The following is a 6,580-nucleotide window of genomic DNA, read 5'->3' as shown; positions in this document are numbered from 1 at the left end:
GGAGGCTGAGGCAGAAGAATCACTTGAACCAGGGAGGCGAAGGTTGCTGTGAGCTGAAATCGGGCCACTACACTCCAGCCTGGGTGATAGAACAAAACTCAATCTCAAAAAAAAAAAAAGTTCACAGTCTGAAGGGACCATCAATAACATGAGTTCTTTCAATAGAAAGGCCAAATTATGGGGGTGGGATTGGGGGGTACATTGAAAGGCCATCTAACTCAGGCATAGGTGATCAGAAAAAGCCAGCCAAAAAAGATGTCTGGGCCATGATGGTACCCAGTTAGTCCTGCCTGGTATTTCAAGTAGAGGAACTGATGGGCAAGAGAGCATGGATTTCTAAGGAAAATAATTTTCAAGATGGCCTAAGGATAAGATAGGAGATGGTGTGAGGCTGGAGGAGTAATCAGTGGTCTGTGGTAGTGGGGAGGGGCAGATAGTAAATGCTTTAGATGCTGTAAGCCATCTGGTCACTGTGGCAACTTCTCAGTTTGGTTATTGTAGCACAAAAGTGGCCATAGGCAATATGTAAATGAATGGGCATAGGTGTCTTCCAATCAAAATTTATGAACACTGAATTTGAAATTGATATAATTATCCTAATTAATAGACTTTTTGTTTTAGCAAGTTTAGGTTTGCAAAATAATTGCAGAAAGTACAGAGAGTTCCCAGATACCACCTCATCATCCCTCCATACATAGTTTTCCCTTGTATTGACATCTTGCATTCGTGTGGTACATTTGTTATACTTGAAGAGCCAATATTGATACTTGTGTGTGTGTGAAACAGGATCTGGCTCTGTTACCTAGGCTGGAGTGCAGTGGCACAATCTCAATCTCAGCTCACTGCAACCTCCCGTCTCCCGGGTTCAAGCCAGTCTCCTATCCCAGCTTCCCGAGTACCTGAGACTACAGGCACACACCACCACACGCAGCTAATTTTTGTATTTTTTGTAGAGACCAGGTCTCACTATGTTGCCTAGGCTGGTCTCAAACTCCTGAGCTCAAGCAATCCATCCACCTGGGCCTCCCAAAGTGCTAGGATGACAAGCGTGAGCCACCTCACCTGGCCTGATACATTATTATTAACTGAAGTCCATAGTTTACATTAGAGTTCACTCTTTCTGTTGTATATTCTATGAATTTTGATAAATGTGTAATTACATTTACATCTACCATTATAGCATCCTGTAGAAGAGATTCACTGCCATGAATATCCCCTGTGGTCCACTGTTTATCCCTCTCTCCATCCCCTAAGGCCCTGGTAACCACTGATTTTCATTTTATTTTATTATCTACATATATATTTTTTGAGACAGAGTCTGGCTCTGCCACCCAAGCTGGAGTGCAGTGGCACAATCTTGGCTCACTGCAACCTCCAGGCTCAAGCCATCCTCCCACCTCAGCCTCCCAAGTAGCTGGGACTACAGGTGCACACCACCATGCCCAGCTAGTTTTTGTATTTTGGGGGGTAGAAACAGGGTTTTGCCACGTTGCTCAGGCTAGTCTCGAACTTCTGGGCTCAAGAAAGCCTGCCTTGGCCTCCCAAATTACTGGGATTACAGGTGAGAGCCACCACGCCTGTCCAACCACTGATTTTCTATACTGTCTCCCTATACTTTTCTCTCTATTTTTTATGTTTGTGGGTACATAGTAGGTGTATATATTTATAGGGTATATGGGATATTTTGATACAGGCATACAATGGGTAATAATCACATCAGGGTAACTGGGGTATCCATCACCTCAAAGCATTTATCCTTTACATTACAAACAATCCAATTATACTCTTTTAATTATTTTTAAATGTACAATTAAATTATTTTTTACTATTGTGCTATCAAATACTAGGTCTTACTCATCCTTTCTAACTACTTTTTACCCATTAACCATCCTTATATCCCTCCACCACTACCCTTCCCAGCCTCTGGTAACAATCCTTCTGCTGTCTATCTCCATCAATCTGATTGTTCTAATTTTTAGCTCCCACAAATAAGTGAGAACATGTGAACTTTGTCTTTCTGTGCTTGGCCTACTTCACTTAACAAAATGACCTCCAGTTGTTTCCATGTTGTTGCAGACGACAGCATCTCATTCTTTTTTATGGCTAAATATACTCCATTGTGTATTTGTACTACATGTCTTTTTTTGAGACAGAACCTCACTCTGCACTGGAGTGCAGTGGCGCAATCTCAGCTCACTGCAACCTCTGCCTCCTGGGTTCAAGCGATTCTCATGTCTCAGCCTCCTGAGTAGCTGAGATTACAGGTGTGCACCACCATGCCCAGCTAAATTTTGTGTATGTGTGTGTATTTTTAGTAGAGACAGGGTTTCATCATGTTGGTCAGGCTGGTCTCAAACTCCTGACCTCAAATGATCTGCCTGCCTTGGCCTCCCAAAGTGCTGGGATTACAGGTGTGAGCCACTGTGCCCAGCCTTGTACCACATTTCTGTATCTATTCAACTATTGACAGACATTTGGGTTGCTTCCAAATCGTGGCTACTGTGAATAGTGCTGCAATAAATATGGGAGTGCAGATATCTCTTCGATACACTGATTTCCTTTCTTTGGGGTATATACCTAGCAGTGGGATTGCTGGATAATATGGTAGTTTTATTATTAGCTTTTTGAGGAACCTCCAAATTGTTCTTCATAACGGTTGTACTAATTTACATTCCCACCAACAGAGTACAAAAGTTCCGTTTTCTCCACATGCTTGCCAGCATTTGTTATTGCCTGTCTTTTGGATAAAAGTCATTTTAACTGGGGTGAGATGCTACCTCATTGTAGTTTTGATTTGCATTTCTCTGATGATCAGTGATATTAAACATCTTGTCATATGCCTGTTTGCTATTTGTATGTCTTCTTTTGAGAAATGTCTATTCAGATCTTTTGCCCATATTTAAATTGGATTATTAGATTTTTTCCTGTATAGTTGTTCGAGCTCCTTATATATTCTGTCTCCATATGTTTGCTTTTTGCAGAATGCCATATAGTTGGAAGCATACACTATGTAGCCTTTTTAGACTGGCTGCTTCACTTAGTAACATGCAATTAAGATTCCTCCATGTCTTTTTGTGACTGGATAGCTCATTTCTTTTTATTACTGAATAATATTCCACTGTATAGATGTACCACAGTTTGTTTATCCATATTTACTAAAGGACATCTTGTTGCTTCCAAGTGTTGGCAATTATGAATAAAGCTGCTATAAACATCCATGTGCAACTTCTCTGAGTAAATAGCAAGAAGTTCAATTTCTGGATCACATGGTAAAAGTACCTTTTGCTTTGTGAAAAAAACAATTGTCAAACTAGATTCTAAAGTAGCTGTACCATCTTTAATTCCACCAGTAATGAATGAGAGCTCCTGTAGCTCTTCATCCTTGCCAGCATTTGTCAGTGCCTTGGATTTTAGGCATCCTGTTGAATGTGTAGTGGTTCCTCCTTGTTTTAATTTACAATTCCCTAATGGCATATGCCGGTAAGCATCTTTTTATGTGCTTATTTGCCACCTGTGAGTCTTCTCTGAGGTGGTGTCTGTTTAGGTCTTTTGGCCATTTCTTTTTTAATCCAAAATGATTTTATTTTTCACTTTCCCAAAGCTTGTGAGCATGAACGCTTCTGACTCTGCCCAATAAAGTATATATTTTGGTACAATACATTATTAGACTAATTTGTATGATCAAGTCCAGCTCAATTATCGTAAATCATAGAAGTTAAGAATTTACTCTGAGAATCTGTTGCTAATATAGATGATGGATTTCCAATTTTTTCTTAGCTAAGAATTTACTTAACTTTAGCTCAGAACCAGATTCAAATTTTTTTTCCCCCCTGAGATGAAGTTTCGCTCTTATTGCCCAGGCAGGAGTTCAATGGTGCAATCTCAGCTCACTGCAACCTCTACCTCCCAGGTTCAAGCGATTCTCCTGCCTCAGCCTCCAGAGCAGCTGGGATTACAGACGCCTGCCACCACACTCAGCTAATCTTTGTATTTTTAGTAGAGACAGGGGTTTCACCATGTTGGTCAGGCTGGTCTTGAACTCCTGACCTCAGGTGATCCACTCACCTCAACCTCCCAAAGTGCTGGGATTACAGACGTGAGCCACTGCACCCGGCCCCATTTTAGCCATTTTTTAATTGAGTTGTTTGTTTTCTTGCTGAGCTTAAGAGTTCTTTGTATATTTTGGATAAGGTCCATATAATTTTCATGTGTCACACTCTTTGATTTTTTTCAATAATTTAAAAATGTAAAAACTATTATTAGCTTTCATGCTGCATGAAAAAAGGTGACTCAACCCATGAGCCAGAGTTTACCAACCCCTGCCTTAGAAGTTTAAATTTTCTTATAGCCATGGGGGTTCACTGAATGGTCTCATGCAGGGAGGAGATGGGACCAAGTATACATTTTATCATTTGGATCCTAATGAAGCAAGGACAGGCGTAGGGACTGCGAGGGCTCTCTGGAGCCTGGAGTCTGAACACTTCTCAGGAGTCTGTTGCAATGATCCAAGTAAGGGATGGCGATAGCTAAAAGTAAAAGATTTTGTTGCAGGTGAATGAAGCTGGGCAGATTTGAGAGATATTAACAAAATAAGAGTGAGAGAACCTAGGAATTGATGTGAAGGATAAGGAGGAGACAGGAAGGACTCAAAGATGATACCTAGATTTCTAACTCAGACAATGATTCCGCTGCTATTCACTGAATCAGAGAACACAGGAGGAGAAGCAGGGTTCCATTTGGAATGTGTTCCGTTTGAAGGGCTGTTGAACATCCACAAAGAGCCATCTAGTTGCTTCCTTGCTGGTTGGAAATTTAAGAGAGTTGAGGTCTGGGCATGGTGGCTCATGCCTGTAATCCCAGCACTTTGGGAAGCTGAGGAGGGAGGATCACTTGAGGCCAGGAGTTTGAGACCAGCCTGGGCAAGATAGTGAGATGACCCTCTCTACAAAAAAATTTAAAAATTAGCCAGGCATGGTTATGCACACCTGTAGTCTTAGCTACACGGGAGGCTGAGTTGGGAGGATGGCTTGAGCCCAGGAGTTGAAGGCTGCAGTGCGCCATGATTATACCACTGCGCTGCAGCCTGGGCAACACAGCAAGACCATGTCTCAAAAAGAGAGAGAGAGAGAGAGAATGCTGAGGGTTTTGAAATCATCAATTTATTGATTGCAAAGCCATTGGAGTGAATGCAACCCCTTCTGGGACAGGCTATTGAGAGAGAAGTGGGAAGAAGAAAGGCAGCTGAACATAGAACCATAAGTAAGGCTAACAGTGAGAGGTTAAAGGGAGGAAGGGAGCCCAGAAGGAGCATTTAGACAGCAGGTGGCAAGCCTGGAGAGGAAGGAGGTCACGGAAGCCAAGGGAAGCAAGTGTTCTGAGAAGCAGACAGATGCTGCAGAGAGTCAGAGTGAGAAATGAAGAGTCAGGGCAATTCACAGCTCAGGCAGGATACTGGAAACCAAGATGACACTTCTGATCCACCGTCTAGGAGGAGTATGCTCCCAGCTCTCTCCACCTGGACCTATGTGCATTGACCAACCAGTAAGAGATGAGAGAATAAATAATCAAGAAGTTGTCATGCTACTAAATGTTCATTTGGAACTTGTATCAAAAGGCACAGGGAAAATATACAGAATGTGAAGACTGCGTTGTTTCCATTAACTGCTTTTCTACTCACATCTCAGGGAACGAATCCTCGATAGTGTCCTTACCTGAGCACTTTCACAGTGTGTATATTTGTCCATTTTCATGCTGCTGATAAAGTCATACCTGAGGCCAGGCGCAGTGGCTCACACCTGTAATCTCAGCACTTTGGGAGGCTGAGGAGGGTGGATAACCTGAGGTCAGGAGTTCAAGACCAGCCTAACCAACATGGTAAAACCCCATCTCTACTAAAAATATTTAAAAAATTAGCCGGGCATGGTGGTGGGCACCTGTAATCCCAGCTACTCAGGAGGCTGAGGCAGGAGAATCGTTTGAACCCGGGAGGTGTACATTGCAGTGAGCCAAAATCGCACCCTTGCACTCCAGCCTGGGCAACAAGAGCAAAACTCCATCTCAAAAAAAAAAAAAAAGACATACTCAAGACCAGGTGATTTACAAAGGAAAAGAAGTTTGATGGACTTACAGTTCCATGTGGCTGGGAGGCCTCACAATCATGGCAGAAGACAAAAGCCATGTCTTACATGGAGGCAGACAAGAGAGAAAATGAGAACAAAGCAAAAGGGGGGTTCCCCTTATAAAACCATCAGATCTCATGAGACTTATTCACTACCTCAAGAATAGTATGCAGGAAACCACCCCCATGATTCAATTATCTCCCACCTGGTCCCTCCCACACACGTGGGAATTATGGGAGCTACAATTCAAGATGAGATTTGGGTGGGGACATAGCCAAACCATATCAGTGTGATTTTGAGAACTGTTTCCAATTGATACAGCCCCCAAGCCTTGTTCTTATACCTTCTCAGAATTTCTGTGAGTCATCCAGTATATAATCAATAAATTCTGATTCTACTTAGATCATCTAGGTTATGTTTCTTTGTTTGCAAATAAGAACTTTGGATGATATAAGTCCCAT

Source organism: Mandrillus leucophaeus, unplaced genomic scaffold, assembly GCF_000951045.1.
Source record: "Mandrillus leucophaeus isolate KB7577 unplaced genomic scaffold, Mleu.le_1.0 Scaffold1, whole genome shotgun sequence".
Classification (NCBI taxonomy): domain Eukaryota; kingdom Metazoa; phylum Chordata; class Mammalia; order Primates; family Cercopithecidae; genus Mandrillus; species Mandrillus leucophaeus.
The sequence above is the reverse complement of the archived record's forward strand: the minus strand, read 5'-3'. Positions refer to the sequence as shown.